An 18,095-nucleotide genomic window follows, 5' to 3' on the forward strand; every position below is an offset into this window, starting at 1 on the left:
GAGTTGTTTTCTCTTCATGAAAGGGCTTCGAAATGACGACAGAGGGGCCCACGGCATCAAAGATTGATTATTAGTTCAAGAATTACTCAGTTTTCTCTCATTGTTTTATAGCACCCTGATTTGTTTCACTGCTGTTTGCTCAGTGAGGATGACTATTGTGATAGGAAGGATATTTAGTCTGATTCAGTCCCAGCAGACGTCCCCTCCCAGCTGCAGACAAACTTCACAGCGAAGGTTCAGTGATTACAACAATCCTTTTCCTTGACCCCTACACCGGACACTGAATCATAAAGCAATATTCACAGAGTGTTACATAACTTTTTGCTCCATAGGATAAACTATTTATGAAGCAAGAATATGAATGTTTTTGAAAGGAAAAACTACTCTTTATCTTGTGGGGTCAAAATGACCCCACCTTTACATTGACATGTTATACCTACCATGACAAAGGTAGATAAGGTGAAGACGATTTCATGTAATCCATAGACACCAGTGAAGATCACAAAGTGTCTGGGATAGCACACGGGTTAATGAGGAACCGGTGCAGCAGCTCTTTGATCTAGTCATAATACTGATTGACTTCTATTCCAAAAAGTCAGTTTTTTTACATCAATTTATTTTAATTTTCTAATTTTGGCTTTTGCTGTTGGGTTTACAGCCAAATTTCACATAACATACCTGATCCTTTAATTATTTTTGTTGGCTAAAAAACACATTTGTTAGTTTTGATAGATTTTTAATGTTTCATTTTCTCTGAACTGTACTTTTGATTTTGTTGTGGCATTAAAAAAATCAATGCACTGGATTTATATCAGAAAGCAAAAAAGCGTAATTTAAATTTCATGCGCCAATGTAGGGTACGGCAACCTGGTCTTCATTTCTGTACATGTTGTATGTGTTTTGATAGTAATAAGACATTTGATTGCAGACAGAAAATGCTGGTTTCATGCGGAGACAATCAACTTTTCTAACTTCATGCAAAAATAAAACAAGTTGGAAAGAAGATGATTTTACGGTAGTAAAAAAAAAATCCCCAAACTAAGAAAAGATTATTCACATGATTTTAGACCAAGTTATTATTCATCATTAGTAATGTAGCACATTAGTTGCATGACCTTTTGAAACTCTGCTACTTTGTGTGTGGGAGTTCAAGGGACAAACTTGCAGAATCCAGCCGAACAGCATGATGAATACCAAAATTAGAGGTTAACACCAAGTTATGTTTTCCTAGAAGTTTATCTTTTCAAAGACTCAAAAGTCTTTGTTTAATTTAGCTTCATGGTTTTTAAGGTAGAGCTTTCTGCAGCTCAAAGGAAATCGTATTTCAATTTTTCCCAAATACATCCCATGTGCAGCAAACGCAACACCCTGCTGGATTAGCTAATCTGCTAATTCTCAGAAAAAAACCCTGAAAGAGTGAAGCAAGAGACTTTCTCCTTCTCATTAAAAGTTTAACGTTTTAAGAAGGAAACCGGGCACCTGCAGAAATGTGGAACACATTGATTCAAGGAGACTGAGGGAAACCTGTGGCGGATGGGACTTTGGGAGGGGGGCAAATGAGAACAGAAGAGTGGAAGGCCATTATATGAATAGATCGAACATATGTGTTTCAAACAGTTTGATTATTGTCATAAGTATTAAAACAGCTGGGGTGGTGTCAAAAATCTTGCTTTTGTCATTTTTGTAATGCTTCAAGAAGGTAGTGTTGATGCTCTTGTAATCTTTGGCAATAACAATACTAATTTCGACTCAAAAATTGGAGGGTAAGTAGGGGATCAAGCCTTTTTGCTGAAGGGGCACCTGCCCCCCCAGGAGCTTCATCCCGATTCTATGTTTATTAAGCTGTCAGCTTTATCTAGTAGTGTGTCTATATTTTATCTAATTTGCTGCAGTTTCATCTCAATTAATATTCCTCTGTTTGACCCTGTTGTGCTGTGAATGAAAATAACTGTTTTCTTTTTTGCACTGTAGCCTGGAGGGTCCATCTCCTGCTAAACAATGTGTTGCTTTAGTTCTTCTTCTTCTTCTCAAGTGATGGTTTGTCAAAAACATGCTCAATTCATTTTTTAAAAGAGATCAAATGCAGAGCATTCCTCCTTCCCATTCCTGTCACTGATGGATTATCTAGCAATCCCAATTTGAACTGTAGAACTCGCATTTTGTTGATTGACCAATCTCAGCTTGCGTCAATGTCAGCCTTGTATCGGTACCCAACTCTTTCCCATAACTGACACTTCCACATGCACACTTTGATCAATATATCACTGTTGATGCACTGCATTGCTCAGGCCTTTGAAGGTTCTGTGGTTAGAACTTAATTCACAAAGTTCTGTCTTTATCCAGAGGTATTAGTGTTACATATTTATTTCTCACTTTTGTCCCCAAAGTTTAAGAAAAATGTTGCAAATACACTATCTGACCATTTCAACAGAAAGAATCTCTGTTTGGAGTGACTGTCACAGCTGTATCTCTGCAAGTGGACAGGTATAAAACAGCAGTCTCATGATCTGAATAAGCAGGAAATACAAAGTATCGGTACTGCAGTTAATACAAAGATAGCAGGCACTGAAAAACCTAACATGCATCAGTAGAGGTGCACTAAACTGGTTTATGTAATAAGCAAACAAGATCTACTCTGGAATTTTACACACCAGACTCATCCATGGTGTACCACAGGGGGCTTTTCTTGATCCCACATTGTGTACATGCTTTCATTATATAACAATGGCTAAAGAACGTCTTTAACTGTTTTATTCTATTGTTAGTATTAAAATGTTCCCATTTTTCCAAATTACCGTTCAGATAAAATGCATGTATAACAAGTTGCCCTGAATTTGGATTCAAATAATTTAGGCTTTATTCACTATTTGCTTAATTTGAAGCTTTTATTTTGAATAATTTGCTAATAAATCGGTGTTACTTAAATCAACACAATTCACAATTGCTGGTACAAATTCTTAAAGAAACTATTCTGGATTTCTGAGGTGCACAAAACAAGTAACCTTTTTTTTGCCCTTTTTTTGTTCTTACATCACTTGTACTTATTGGAGGAAAAAGAACCACATCCTCTCCCTGTGTTTATTTTCAGATGAGGCCACGTGTTTTGTTTAAGAGGCATTAATGGCAACACCAGCATGAGATTTTGAGCAGCTTAAAGTTTCTCCACCTTCCTGGCAGAAACTGAACCGCTGAAGACTTCCAACTCCCTCATTATTTCAATTTCTGAACACCCAATCAAAATAATAGGATTCTTGCCCCTGCCATTATGACATGCTGGTCGCTGTGCATTGATGTGTGCAGCCGAACAAGAGGTCCAGTGTTTCACTTGGGTTTTACTGCCAACAACTTCCCTGACAGTTGTTTGTTTTCTCTGATTTCTCTTGCTTTTGTGTTACATGTTGGTTCAGTTGAAGGACAGGTGAAGAAAAATGAACAACAGAAACGTTTATAGAAAAATGAACTACTGTACACCTGTCCTGCAAGGGTTTACAATCAGGAAGAAAAACGATAAACTATTGAGTCGTGATTTTGATTGTGTGAAAAAACTGGATTTCTCTAAATTGAATGTGTGCACAAACAACAAACAACCAATTTTTTTTGCATGATTTTAACAACAATCATGCAACAGAGATTGTTGTTAAAATGTTTTGTTCCATGGGCTTCCTACAGACATCAGTGATGCAAAGCCCAGCAAAACAAATTTCACAGAAAAACATCAATAATCTGACCTGCTCGTAGTCCAGATTCTACTTATAAAAAGAGACAGATCAGTGCAGAGAATCGGATTCTTAAGTAGCATGAACCCTGCATTTGACAAGAAGAAAGGAATACAAATATTTTCACAAGAACAAGATTGTGCCTCTTTTGTTCTGGACTGTTCATAATTGAAGAAGCTATGCGGCTGAGCAGCAAAACGTCTTCTAGATGAACCTTTAAAGTCCAGTTATGCCCAAGGGGAGAGAATCCTGTTAGAAAATCACCTGAAGGACCCGAACAAAGACTGACTAGGATTGTAGTGAACTGTTTTGTGGTTGTTGTTGTGTGCTGCTGTATTTCAGCAGTTCAGAAAAATATGTGGGGTCCAATGGATGTCAAGAGAGTAAAGTTAATGAATGATGGGAAAAAATATAAAAAAGAATAAAGAAATGTAATAAAGAAAGAAGATGGCTGGACCTGTAATTAAGAGACCAGTTGTTTCCCTTTCGGCTTTTCCCATCAGGGGTCGCCACAGCGAACGAGTCGCATGGTAAACTTGGCAATGTTTTACGCCGGATGCCCTTCCTGACGCAACCCTCTCAAAGCAACCGGGCTTGGGACCAGCACAGAAGTAGAGAAGGGAACAGGGAGCAGCCCGGAGTCGAACCCTGGTTTCACGGACGGAAGGCGCCGCAAACCAGCACGAGCTAAACCGGCTCAAATTAAGAGACCAGTCATTGCCACATGTCTCAGTTAAGGCGTGTTAGCTTAAAAACCAATACATGTCCACTTGCTGGCCAGTTTTTAGGCACACCTGTCCAACGGCTCATTAATATAAATTTCTGATCAGCCAATCACAAGCTAGCAGCTCAATGCATTTAGGCATGTAGACATGGTCAAGATGATCTGTTGCTGTAGAAACCAAGCATCAGAATGAGGAAGAGTTAACTAACTAAACCTTAGTTAAAGTCATGGCTTGCCAAAGGAATGGAAACCAGTGCATTGCCATAATAGGGATAGGTGCAAGGTTTGTGTTTATGTGTGTGTATGGATTTTATGTCAAGGGATGAGATCAGCAGCCAGGACACGACAGCAGTTCTGCTCTTCAGTCATGATGACTAAGTGTTGGGGTTTGAGCATAGGAAAGAAAAACTAAAAAAAATATAAGGTCAGAGTGTGAATAACTTGTAACTGTGTCACATGCTCCATGCACAGTAAATGAACAAATATATTCTCAAATGGACTAGCTGATACACCATCCCTGTTGCAAAAAACTTTAAAAGATGCATAACCCTGAAAACAAGAAGTATCAAGTTTCCTGAGGCTTCCTGAGTTTAGATTTACACTTCTGACAACCCCTTTGTGAAATCACACTGTGTAATCAATTATACCATCACAAATCGGTTGTTTTGCTGAGTGGAGATGCTAATCATTAATTATTATGAAAACGGCAGCATAAGCACAGAGCTTAGTCAAAAACAAAAACAAAAAAAAAACAAAGGAAACCACAGAGCCCTGTCTCTTTATTTAAACACAGCGGTGGCAGTATCACCATTAGGTCCTTTTTTAGGCCCCCTTTTTATTCAAGCTAAATAGTATTTAATAAAAAACATGTTTTTATTTTTTTTTATTTTAATGACAGCTGCGTTCACACTAAATGTGATTCCCACATCAGGAGCATTCAGTTTGAATGTTAAGTCAATGTATAAATGCTATCAGAAGTCCTATAGTGGAATTTGAGCGTTGGGTGCGTCGCATTTTGGGCTGACTCAGCTTTAGCCCATGATTTGTTGAGATCAGCAAGTGGAGTTCAAAACCAACATGGAGGAAAAAAATAAATATTAAAAATAAATCTGATTTCTCAACATCATCTGCGTCTTCCATGCATTGACTGTATATGAAACATACAGCTATACAGTCAATACCTCCATGTAGTGATGAGGATAAAAATGTTTGGCGGTAGGTCTTCCTACACGTGTCTGGAGCCTCAAGTTTCTGAACACATTTTTGGACAAGCGTCAAACAGCAAATTTGACGTGAGTTGAAAGAGAAGCATCTGACACAAATTGATTCAAATCAAATTGTGTGTGTGAACGCAGCATTACAAAATGTATTTTGTTTTCAACACCAATCCATCTTTGCAGGAAATTACTTTTTTTTTTTTTTTTACATGACTTGTAGTTGGAGTTTAACAAGAAAATATATTCCAGTTCTGCTGACCCAGACTTTCAAATAACTTATTTATAGTTTAAGTTTCTGCATGTTGTTTATTATTACTTATGTTAGGCCCTTTGAACAGAATTTGGTTCCAATCTTTAAATTCTTGCTCTCCAGATATTGATTTCGTAAAGTCATCACCCTAAACTTTTGTTTTCAGAGGAACAAGCAAACTGACGGTTGTATATTTCCTAACATTTCTGTAAGTAAACACTGCAGATATTGCTTGAGAAGGTTTAGCATACATTGCAGCAAACAAACATGTCTTCAACTCCTTTCAACAACGTCATAGGCCATGTCCGAATTCCCACCCTAACCCCTAACTACTAAAAAACTATACAGTGCAGGACTTTGTAGTGCCCTGGATTTTAAAAGCAATTCGGACACCATGCTCTCTACATTTTTCTTTTTAAAATTGCGAATATGACGTCATCAATTTCACAAAGTGAAAATCTAATTGACATAAGCGTTTTGCGACGATCAGGAGTCCACTGTCTTTTGAAGATAAAAGCATTGATGGTATATTGAAAAAATACATTTAAATACATTTCTTTTGGCAAAAATTGTTCCGACGCAATGCTTTGTGGTCTATGGTCGCCAAACTAGTTAGCATCGATGTACAAAGGTTTTTCGCAGAGACTCGTGGGAAATTTCTAGGGCACTCAATTTTGGAATTGTAAATTCAGACAGCATCGCAAAATGGCGAACGCACTATGTAGTAAGTAGCAAAGGAATTCGGACACAACCATAGTGCCTGATCACACATGAAAACCACTTTTGTTAAACTAAAACAAAATGACTGTGCTTGCATGTTTGGCATTCTGACTAACCTGTTTTGAAAATGGACCGTCAAAATATTGTTTGCAGGGCAGGTCTGTGTGTAAGTAAGTGGAGTAAAGGCATGCTGTGGGAGTGGTTCACGTTCAAGAAGAACAGAGGTTTTGATCAGCTCATTTGTGGGGGCGCTGCGACAGACTGGCGACCTGTCCAGGAGGCCCCCTGCCTTCACCCACGAGTGGCCGGGATGGGCTACGGCAGCCTCGGGACCCCGAAAGGGACGAAACAGGTTTAGAAGATGAACGAACGAACGAATGAATGAATGAATGAATGAATGAATGAATGAATGAATGAATGAATGAATGAATGAATGAATGAATGAATGAATGAATGAATCATATGTGGGGTGAAGTTGGCTGTGACGTAAGTCTGATAATCAGACAATGTTCAAACAAGTGCGGCCAGCAACAGTGTGGCAGAAGACAGCAGAAACCCTGCAAAATTCCATTTGGCTCGTTTCCACTCTTACCTCATTTGGCTTGGGCTGCAAACGTCTGAGATGCTCCAATGAATTTCGGCAAGCATCACAAAGGTTCACCGATGCAATTTGACATCTATTTTTTTATTCGGCTTGGCAGCAGGGGTAGTTTTTTTTTAAGGATTTTCCATTAAACGGTTTAAACCCAATGACCTTTAGAACGTAGGTGTGTTCTTTGTTTGACGTCATCATATTACAGAATCTTAACTCATTAAAAGACTTCTCATAAGGTTGCCATGATACCTGACCTAAGAGTTTCCTCTGCAAAAAAAAATCAGATCATATCTAAATAACATGTCTGTCTGTCTGATTGTGTTTTCCAAATTTGAACATTCCATGATTTCGATCCTATTATTCTTCTGCTTTGATGGCGTGTTTGTTTCAAACCCTTTTTTCTTTCAAACCTAGGAGCTGTTTTCTGTTTCTTAATTCTGTGAACCAGAACATGCAATGTGCGTTTGCATAGCAACTCCAGCAGAGCGACAGCATGAAGTCAAAGAAACAGTAAAACGCTGAATGCGCCTGCCACTAACTTTAGGTCCTGTTGGTCAAAGACTGTTCTCAACAATACCCAAAGGTCATGGGAAAGTTAACTATAAGACATTTAACAGAAAGAGTAATATTTCATACTGGCGCGCTTTGTTCCTGTATGTTGTAATTACTGTGGGATTACACATTCAGCTCTCATTACCCCTTTATGCACCTCACCAGCATCTTAATCGGGGCAGCCTTAGGGCCTCATGGCACCGGGGATGCAGCTTTGGGCCGAGCATAGAAAGGAAAGGAGTGAGTCAGCATTTCAGAGCCTGGTCTGGCTCTGCGCCTGTTGCCTGGAGTACTGGGTTTCCACAAGACCAGCGAGCAGACTAACAGGACTGGTTACTATGAATCAAGACCTTGTTTGATGTAGGAGGGTTTGCAAACAGGGATGAGGCAATTTAGGGAGGAAAATAAAGTGGGCATTGAGTGCTGCTATGGGCTCTCTGGCTGGTTTGGGTTGCAGCCGGTTCATTCTGGTTACGGTAGTTTTTGGGTTGGGCCCAAAGCAGCCAGGGTGCCAGCAGCCTGGGTAACGCTTAAGAATTCCCTTTTGCTAAAATGCTGATTAAGGGTTCTCAAAATAACACAGCTCATCTCACAAACTAAAAGGACTTTGTAAAAATTAGGAGTAGTTTAGTTTATTAGGAGTAGTTTAGTTTAATTTACTCCAGTTTAATTTACTCCAGTAAATTAAAAGGTGATTTTTTTGTGTGGGATTTCATTAAAATATACACGTTTTCCAACATTTTTTTTTTTATGAAGGATAAATTGACGAGAGCTGAAATGTTAATGTGACATGACTGAATGGGGAAAAGGCTGCAGACAAATGTGGATTTTGAGGCCTCCTACAAATGCCTTTGTTCACATCTGTGCTGTATCTCTTGGTTTCGCAACCCATCAGGCACAGGCTGAATTGATATGAATGGCATTGAGAAAGGGGCTGAAGAGCACAGTTAACATGCCAGCTTTTTTAAAGGCCACCACATTGTTTGGCAAGCTCAGTTATTTGTTGCTCTGCTGAATGGAGGTGTTATTTACTTATCCTGCGCAAAAGTGCGCACGACGATTTCAACACATCGTTTTGCATCACTAAAAATGCTTTCTGGTAAAACTCTATTTTCTTTCTACACAAAAGGTCTTGTGGTTGATACGTTTACTCAAAAGCTTTATCTTAAATTCCTGAAAGAGTCTAATTTTAAAGATACACCAGAAATATTCCAGACATTTCTTTACAATAACATATGCAATTAAAGTACATATGGAATCCAAACAGCTTAAAGATCTGCATCATCTTCTAACTAGTTTAAACTTGTCTTTTCAACTTATTTTTTTAATTTTTTTAGTTTTTTTACTTTAAGAACATCTGCTTACTTGGTTTTTGATCTGGTGGATAGAAATTGTGGGGATACCAATTCCATTTTTAAATGCTATTTCACCTGGATCCTTATCTGGGTTGTTCATAGCTTCATGGGTAGTTTCTGTTTTTAAGTATAAATGGTGTGTTTGAATTTCATCCAAACGTTTACTCCTTTATTTGATTGCTTGACACCTTGAATATATTTTAGCTACAAGATTCTTGTGTTTGGTTTGACACCGCTGTGAAGGTTGAGGAATAAATAAATAAAGCATTTCCTAACTATTTTAAATAAAAGTCAGTGTTATTTACTCTTGTAATTTTTTTGAATTACAAGAAGATGACATTACAAAAAGAAACAATAGTAAAAACATTTAGGGTTGTTTTTCAGTTTAAGATTAAAATTATAAACAAATCCAGTTAAATGGAGACAAAAATTGTTGATTTGACTGTGTTTTTAACTGCAGATCTGTTGTTTTTATGTCAGTTTGCAAAATCATATAGCTGGTCAAATCACTGCGCTAACAAAGGATTGTTGGATATGTGTCCGTTTTACAATGAAAACCACTACATCTCTAAAATTAAACAGCTTTCAGCCTATTAAGTAGATGTATAATTGTAAAATCAATTTGTGTTTTGCTGTTATGAGTGAGCCTTAATGTGTCTTTTAGGAACTGCATCTACTTATACATACTGACAACAGCCTGGACATTTGTAGAGAATTCAAGAATTCTAAATGTTAGCAAACATCCAATTAGAGGAACAGAACCTCAAATTGTTTCTCTGGATGGCTGGAATCCATCTCAGTTATGTGGACTATGTAGTTAATCCCAGAGGTGAATAACACCAACACATGAACAAACCAGTAGAGCTGAGCTTATGTGAAGCAACAGCTTTCCCTCCCCTCATTTCCTGCATCAGCATAACTCTGCTGGCTCTCTGCTGAATGACAGATATTGAGCAGTAAAACAGCTACACCTGCCTGGAGGTATCTTGAAATAAAGTTCCCAGTCATACGCAGCTGAGAGGGATTTTATTTGCCGGAGATTTAGATTCTCACAACAGAGATCACGTTGTTGGACCTTACGTATGATCTGAGGCCTGAGAGCAGTGAAAATGTGTAAACGGTGTCAGGTGATGACAGGGTTGAGGCCCTAGGAGAAAGGGCAATGATTATGTAAGGGTTTGTTGAATAAAATGTTCTTATGATTAATGCTTGTTGTGTCACCTAAAGCTATAGAAGGGTTAAGCTGACACGGCACACATCAAATCAAATCAGACTTGATTTCTATAACACTTTTCCTATAAAAACATAACACAAAGTGTTTTACATTAAAACACAAGATAAATAATATTTTTTTAAAAAGCAAGAAAATTCAAATTCAAATATCAGAATAGAGCTGTGAAAGAATAGGCCTGGAGCAAGACTTGCAAGATTAGCACCGCTTCGACATTTCACACCAAGCCTCCTACAAACCAGCAGACATGCAAACAGTAAAAAATAAAAAGATGGCCCTCCCTGCTTGTCCAGTGTGAACACCAAGGCGTGTTCATGAACATGCTTGAAAATGCGTTCTTGAATGCGCCTCACATGCCTGCTGTTGATAAGCAGTAGAAAGACTGAGGCCAGAATTCAGACCAAAGCTGTGTTTTCAGCTGTTTTTTTTGGGGTTCTTTACCAATTGAGTAGGAACCCCATGACCTTTATGTTTTAAAGGGAAACAAACAATGTTAGTGAAAGGGCTGCATTGTGCTTTATTTCTGATAGTTCTGTTTGACCAAGCAGAGCCAGTTGAATAAAGAAGCTGGTGTTTCTTTTGCTCTGACTGGGTAGGAGTTGGTGTTCTTCAAGGGCAAACTGATTTTTCTAATCCCTTCCTGCACAGTCAGTCACAACCTTATACTTGACAAGTCCTGTGACTGCAGAAGAAAAGTTTTTAGGTGACAACAGACCTGAATAACTTGTAATGTAGCATTTAACAGTAGATGATCTCATTGATTGATGATGAGTTATGCAGTTACAATGAATACAGGAAGACATTTCATCCAAGCGTCATGAAGGCTCAGTTGGCTGCTTGTTGAACTGGTGCATGGGGAATTGGGGTCCGTTCCCCCGGGTACTTGATTAGCTTCATTCAGTGTGGGTCCTTTGGCGAGGCCCGTCGCACTACTGTGCAAAGGGTGTGTAGGTTGTGTCAGGAAGGGTACCTGGAGTGAAAATCTCTGCCAAACTACCTGCATGAATCAGTGAAAGCTGATTCCCTGTAGCAACCAAGGTATATGCCGAAAGGTGAACAACAGCACACTTCATCCAATGTCAAAGTCTACAAGCGATGCTGGGGAAGACTTAACGTTTATCAAAAAATTCTTAATGCAGCTAGAGTTTTTTTCAGATTTTCGAGATGTAAAAGAACAAGTGGCTAGATTTGGGGAAGTGTAAACAATTTGATGCTTAAAGGGGTTAAAAAATGTCATTGTCATCAAACTGAGTGGAAAGGACTCTCAAAGGGACATCCAGGACCCAGCCTTAAACTGTGATCTGGGTTCCTGTTGACTGTAGATACAGCCTACTGTGTTATCCGAGAGGCATGTGACGGCACAGTGGAAATATTTATCTCTTTCGCAGAGGTAGACGTTGGTTGCTTCAATGGCAATGAGTGAGTGAGGGTACATATATAGACCAGGTTATCGGTCACTGATGATAAGCTTTACTCAGTTGAGATTAGACAAATTGATGTTCACTCTAAGGCACGCACTCTAAGGCACGTACCTGTTTTCCTGCAGCAGCTCTGTGCTCAATATTCTGTGGATTCTGCACTGGTGGGCTGTAGGGCTGTAGGGCTGACGAAACTACAATTTCAAAACCTGGTGCAGTAGAAATTTACCAGAAGTCTCTGCTAAAAACCAGGGGGCATCGCAGTTCTCTAGATTGGCGAACATAGATGACAATGCATTGTGCTGGAAGGATTTTTTATGTGAAAAATTCAGACAGCGTGCTCACAATTTTTTTTGATTGCCATTGAAACAACCAACGTCAAATATGATGTCACTGATTTCCTGAAGAAAAAGCCTTATAAATATGAACAGATTACAAAGACTATTAAGAAATCCAGGGTGTTCTGAAGATAAAAAATTGGATGGTTCAACATTTTTACTTCATGAAATCGGTTACATTTTACTTGTCATTAAAATAATGTTAATTCTTTTTTTAAGTAGTAAATACAGGGCAACAAATAGTTCCAGACTTTATAGTTGGGGAGTAGGGAGGGAATTTAGACATATCCAAAGGACGGATTTACTATCAGTTTATTACAAAGGAACAAGATGCATTTTCATCTGAAATGCAGAAAGATCAGCAATACATCAGCAATAACTGATTGAATTAAATATTTGCTTTGGCTAGTTGATAAAAGTAAATAAAAAAACTGATTAAAACAATTAAAGTCAGTGTGAATCAGCAAAGTCCAATGCAAATATGTTTACAGCAGGTAAACATATTTAGAACAACATGCTGACAATTCTGTGCACAGTTTGTACGTCAGAGTCAGGGGTCACCAAAATCAGCAGTTCCTGTTCTCCAAATGATTAGTTCAGAGGTCATCAGTGGTTGGGATGTGTCAGTCTGGAACAAAACCTCTGTGCAAAAACTCTCTCAATAAAGACATGGAGAGAAAAAAACAATTGATTCAAAAGTCCTTTAAGTTGTGAAATTGTTGTGAAAGGCATTTTCTCAAGGATAAAATAGTTTCCATGGTTTTACAAACAGTCAGTCCCATTAGTGGATACCGCAGTCTTTTTATTGATGGCAGAGTTTGGCAAATGAGGTTGTTAGCCAGTGACATTCCAAATACAAACACTTAAAAACATGTGTGGCAGGTCATTTATCGCCTTTAACTACAGGGATTGTAAGGAGAGCGATTGATGGAGAAGTTCAAGAAAAGATGCCAGAGCCTGTAACTCTTGTCTAGTGGAAAAAATAAATAAAAACACAAGGTCCACAAAGAGAGCAGCACCCTGCACTGACATACACCTTGCTAGATTTAAAGTTCAATTTAGTGCTTACAGGATTGGATTGGATTGGAGTTATTTTTTAAAACCACATTTGACGCACACAAGTGGAAGCAGGAAATGTTTTCTGCTCGCAGATTTCTGATTGATTTCACGATGAAAGGGAGTCTTTGATGCATTTGTTTTGCTCGAGCACAATTCAGAGTGTGGATCAGTGAACAAACTTGTTTATATGATGGTCACAAGCCTAGACTCTTGGGAGTGTCTGTGTTACATCATCGCCTTAATTCATGGAAGTGCGTAGAAAAATTATGTTGCATGAAGCATCCTGCCGTTGAAATTCCTCTTGTAAACAGGATAAGTTTTGTTCATATAAAATCAATATGGGGACAGAATTGTCCATTTTCATCAGAAGTTTTCCCAATTGACGCACATCATGCAAAAGTCAGAGCATTCTGACTTAGCATGGGATGCATTTATATAAACCACAGCCCTCATTTTTACTTCCCAGACTGTTAAATTGACCACTTAGTACTGTTCTCACTGCTGAAACATAAACTGTATTTGGACAAAATAAGGGTTTTGATGACACATTTTGCCATTAGATTAAACCATTTTAACAGAAAAAGATGAAAAAAATAATTGAACCAAACATAAGATAAGTGACAGCATGAGGAAATCCTGTGCATTTTGTGGGATTTATAAAATTGAGAGGGGAATTTTTGCTACATTTGAGGCTCCACCTGTGTGGAACATTTTGAAAGACAAATGCTGATAACTCACAAATTGATTAAATCATGTCAATCATCTCTTGTTAACCGACACTGGCTCCGCTAAACTGATGTGACCTAAACCAAACCAAACAATCACATCAAAGACTTACATCAGTGAAACGTCTTCAAGAAATCAGATACTCTATAAACACGTGGCACTACATGAATGTGATCCAGAAACAGTCCAAATTCTATTAGGGATGATTAGCCATGTTGTTTGACCTATAGAAAGTAGCACTTCAGCAGAGCTGGAAGTAGCGGAGATGAAGATGCTGAGTTTCTTTTTGGGAGTGACCAGGATGGATAGGATCGGGAATGAGTACATCAGAGGGACAGCACGTTAGTGGTTTTGGAGATAGTTAGAGATGCCAGACTGAGATGGTTTGGGCATGCCCGGAGACTAGAGCTAACAGGAAAGAGGTCTAGAGGAAGACTAAAGGAGGCTTATTCAGTGAATGAAGACATAAAGCTGGTGTTCGAGTAGAGGATGCAGAAGACAGGGTTAGACTGAAAGAAGCTAAGTCACTCTGGCGACCCGTGAAGGGAAAAGCCGAAAGGAAAGGAATATTTCAAAGCTGCACAGAAATTCACAGAGAATATGATTTATAATGGAAACCGGGTGTCATGATCACAAGGTTGAGCAGGCCCATTTGCTAGAACCCAGATGGAAAACAGGAGATAGAACTGGATTAAATGATTTATTATCCCAGAATGTAGATGGTGATCGGATGATGACCAGGGGTTAAGTATGAACGATGTTTGTCCAAAGGCATAGCAACTCTTGAGGAGAGGTTGGTAAGTGTTGCGGGGTTTGTAGTCTTGGCTTGGCTTTGCATTGTGTCGTGGCTTGGAATCGTGACGTGGGTCAGAGACGTGGCGTGGCTGGAGGTTAAGGATTTCGGAGGACGTTCAGCTGGTTTGGGTGGAGGAAGGACCCAGGTTGGCACATATGGAAACAGTCCTGTGGACGGGGTACAAAACTAGTTTAAGCAAGGATAGCATGAACTAAATGGCATGACTTGGGCTACGTTCACACTGCAGGCTGAAACGACCCAATTCCGAATTTTTTGCCCCTAAGCGGCCCAATTCCGATCTTTTCATGACAGTCTGAATGACACAGATCCGATCTTTTCAATTGCGACCCAGGCCCCGTGGGTTTGCCGGCCTGATTCCGAATTGTAGCCGTTCTTTTCAATTGCGACCGCCGTCTGACCGGCCAGGCGACTTGATTCCGAACTGTACGTCATCGACACGCAACAAACGTCTTCATTTTGCGTTAAAGTAGGCAGGAACGAGAACATCAACCATGGTGGACGATGCTGCTGAGATCAGTCAGTGGAAGGGAAGCGAGATCCCCGATTGGATTAATATTTGGGCTGATCGCTCTTTTCAGGCCAAACTCCAGGGCTCTTATTGCAACTGGGCGGTTTTTGAAAAAATTTCCAGATAAATGGCAGAGCGTGGTGTTGAACCTTTCCCGCGATAACTTTTTTTTCTTTCTCCCCTTTGACCGTGCTCAAGCGCGGGGGACCCGAGGCGATCCTCCTCCTCCTCCCTGTTCTGATCCTTAGATTCTCCAGAACGGGTTAATAAAGAGTCCATAGCATTTATTTTGGGGGAAACCTTCTTTTATTACCGTCCTCCGTAACACACAACATGAATGCGCGCACACACTGCCCCCCCCCCCTATTCTCTATCGCGGCACGCGCTTGCACACACGCGGGCGAGCGGCTCCAACACATACACATTTCCATTCCACAACAGTGGGTACAGACGATCCAGACTCCATTGCCTTCTTAAAATGAGAAGATTGTAATTGTGCTGCTCCTTCGTGAAAATAAATTTAATATTACAAAAAGAGCTCCGCTTTTGACAACACTGTTGTTGACATCTGCTCCGCAAACAAGTGACGTCGTTCACCGTTGAGTATTCTTCTGGCTTCTGCGCATGCGGGTCTCGTTTGGGTCGTGTCACGGTCACACTGGAGATCACAAAAGTTCGGATTTACTTGGAAATGTGAACGGTCTAGCAAATAATTCGGATTTTTTCAAAAAATCCGAATTGAGCATTAAGCCCTGCAGTGTGAACGTAGCCTAGGTGACCAGGTAAGCACCATAGAGGGGCAACAAAGTGGCGATGAATGCTGGTGAAGATTCCTCTTAAGTAGAGCTGATTGGTGATGAGGTGAGTGCCAACAGCTGGGACCAATCTGAAGAGCAGAGCAGAGAGGGGAGGGGGAGAACTCCCGGAGGCAACATGACATTGATTTGGAGGATTTGAATAAAGTATTTCAATATTTTTCAGTCATTTATAAAACACAAAATGTGTTAGAAGATTTTTTACCCCATTGTTTTATATATGTAATATCTGAAAATAAATGTAAAATGACTTCTTGTGAATAAAGACTGATGATATACATTGAAGAATGTGTGATCTACTCCTTTTCCTAAAAGTAGAAGGGCTAAAATAAGATCATGCTTCAACTGACTTTTTTTGTCAAACATGAATTCACTCCAGCTGTTTTAAGAGTTTAATGAGACTTTATCCAAACTAAAAGGACTTGTGGGGGGAAAAAAAGGTTTATTTCATTGGTACACTAGATTGAATAGAATGATGCAATTCATAGTTGAGTGCATGCAACTAAATGTCAGCTGAGAAAGAGATGAGAAGAGAGAGAAACACCAAGTGTGTGTCATCTTTGTCCACAAGCGTGAGTCAACGAGTGTAAACATATATTTTTAGATATCTCACATACTGTATGTGTAAATTAGGGCGTGTAATAGTTTAAGAGCAAAGGTGGGGGTAAGTTGAGGTATTCCAAAAACTCAGAAATAGACATTTCCTCTAGAGTGAGTGAAAAAAATGCCCTGAGTGTCCTTCAGTGGCACAAAGGCCAGTGATGGACACTCCTGAAAGAGAAGCAGAGCCTACGTGCCTGTGGGCACAGACCAGATCCTGGCTCTTATTGTGAGCAGGAGAATTTGAGCTGCCAGTGGAGTCAGATGAAAAGTAGCCGGGTGTTGTCAGGCACATGTGAGCTCAACATGCATATGAGGCTTTGTGAGAGGGCTTGGCACATAAAATGAAAACAGAAGGCAAATGTGCAATATTAGACTCTTACTGTTATTTCAACCAACAAGATGCCGAATTTTCACACAATTTTATGAGCTGGAGGAAAAGTATATTTTTATGTTGTTAAAATAATCTTATTTAGTCTGATTTTTGAATACTTTTTTTTTAATATATATATATATATATATATATATATATATATATATATGTATGTCTTTTTTAAATTTTTTAGAATTTTATGAATTTCATGACATTTACTTGTCATTTTGTCATTTTCATCCAACAACAGTTCTGGTTTTACACAGTGTATTTTCAGAAAGCATGTCTGCACTTGTAACATGTCAAGGCACAAAGCCAAGAAAGCAATTCCCAGCATAGGAATGCATTGGTAAAGAATTGCTGCTTCCTATATTGGTAAATGAGTTGAAAACGACTTTTTGCTCTTAATAAAGAGTTTGTGTGGGTTAGTTTGTATCCCATCGTTGTCTTTTCAAAGGGCCAAGGTTTAGAACAGGACACAACAGTTAATCTATTTGACTAAGTCGTCTTCACCATTTAAACACAAGAAAGATTATCTCGACATTGCTGAGTTGAAAGACTAAAATGTGTGCGCTGGACAAGATTAGGCAAGATTTGATCAAGATAATTACAATCCGAATTTGAAAAGTTACTTTTAAATGGTTGAAACAAGATTTTTTGGTCTGAAACAAACAAATTAGAGAATTTAACTTGCTCAACTTTTAAGCCTTGACTTTTTGTAGTTTTTTTTTGCTGGACTTAACTATGTAGAAGAGGTCCAAGCTCATGAGTAACCAGGGTCTAAGAATTTTCTTAAATATTGATGATTAAGTCCAGTGTCACAAGATTTTTCGAAACTTTTTGGAAATTATAATTTAAACATTCCTCTTGTAGCTGGCGTTTTGTCGCTCATCTAAGTAGCTTCTTAGGTTTAATTCAGCAAAAGCTCTTTGGAAGAGCTACAAAACATCTCTTACATGAACTTTGAAATTCCATTTATCCTGAAGAACAGAATCCGGTGTTAACATGACATGGATTATTGAAAATCTTCACAGACTCCATGTAAACCGTTCTTAATAAGTTCTGTAAACTGGCCTGTTCT

The sequence above is a fragment of the Oryzias latipes genome, chromosome 5 (genome assembly GCF_053564925.1).
Source record: "Oryzias latipes strain Hd-rR chromosome 5, Olatipes_Hd-rR_3.1".
NCBI classification, from domain to species: domain Eukaryota; kingdom Metazoa; phylum Chordata; class Actinopteri; order Beloniformes; family Adrianichthyidae; genus Oryzias; species Oryzias latipes.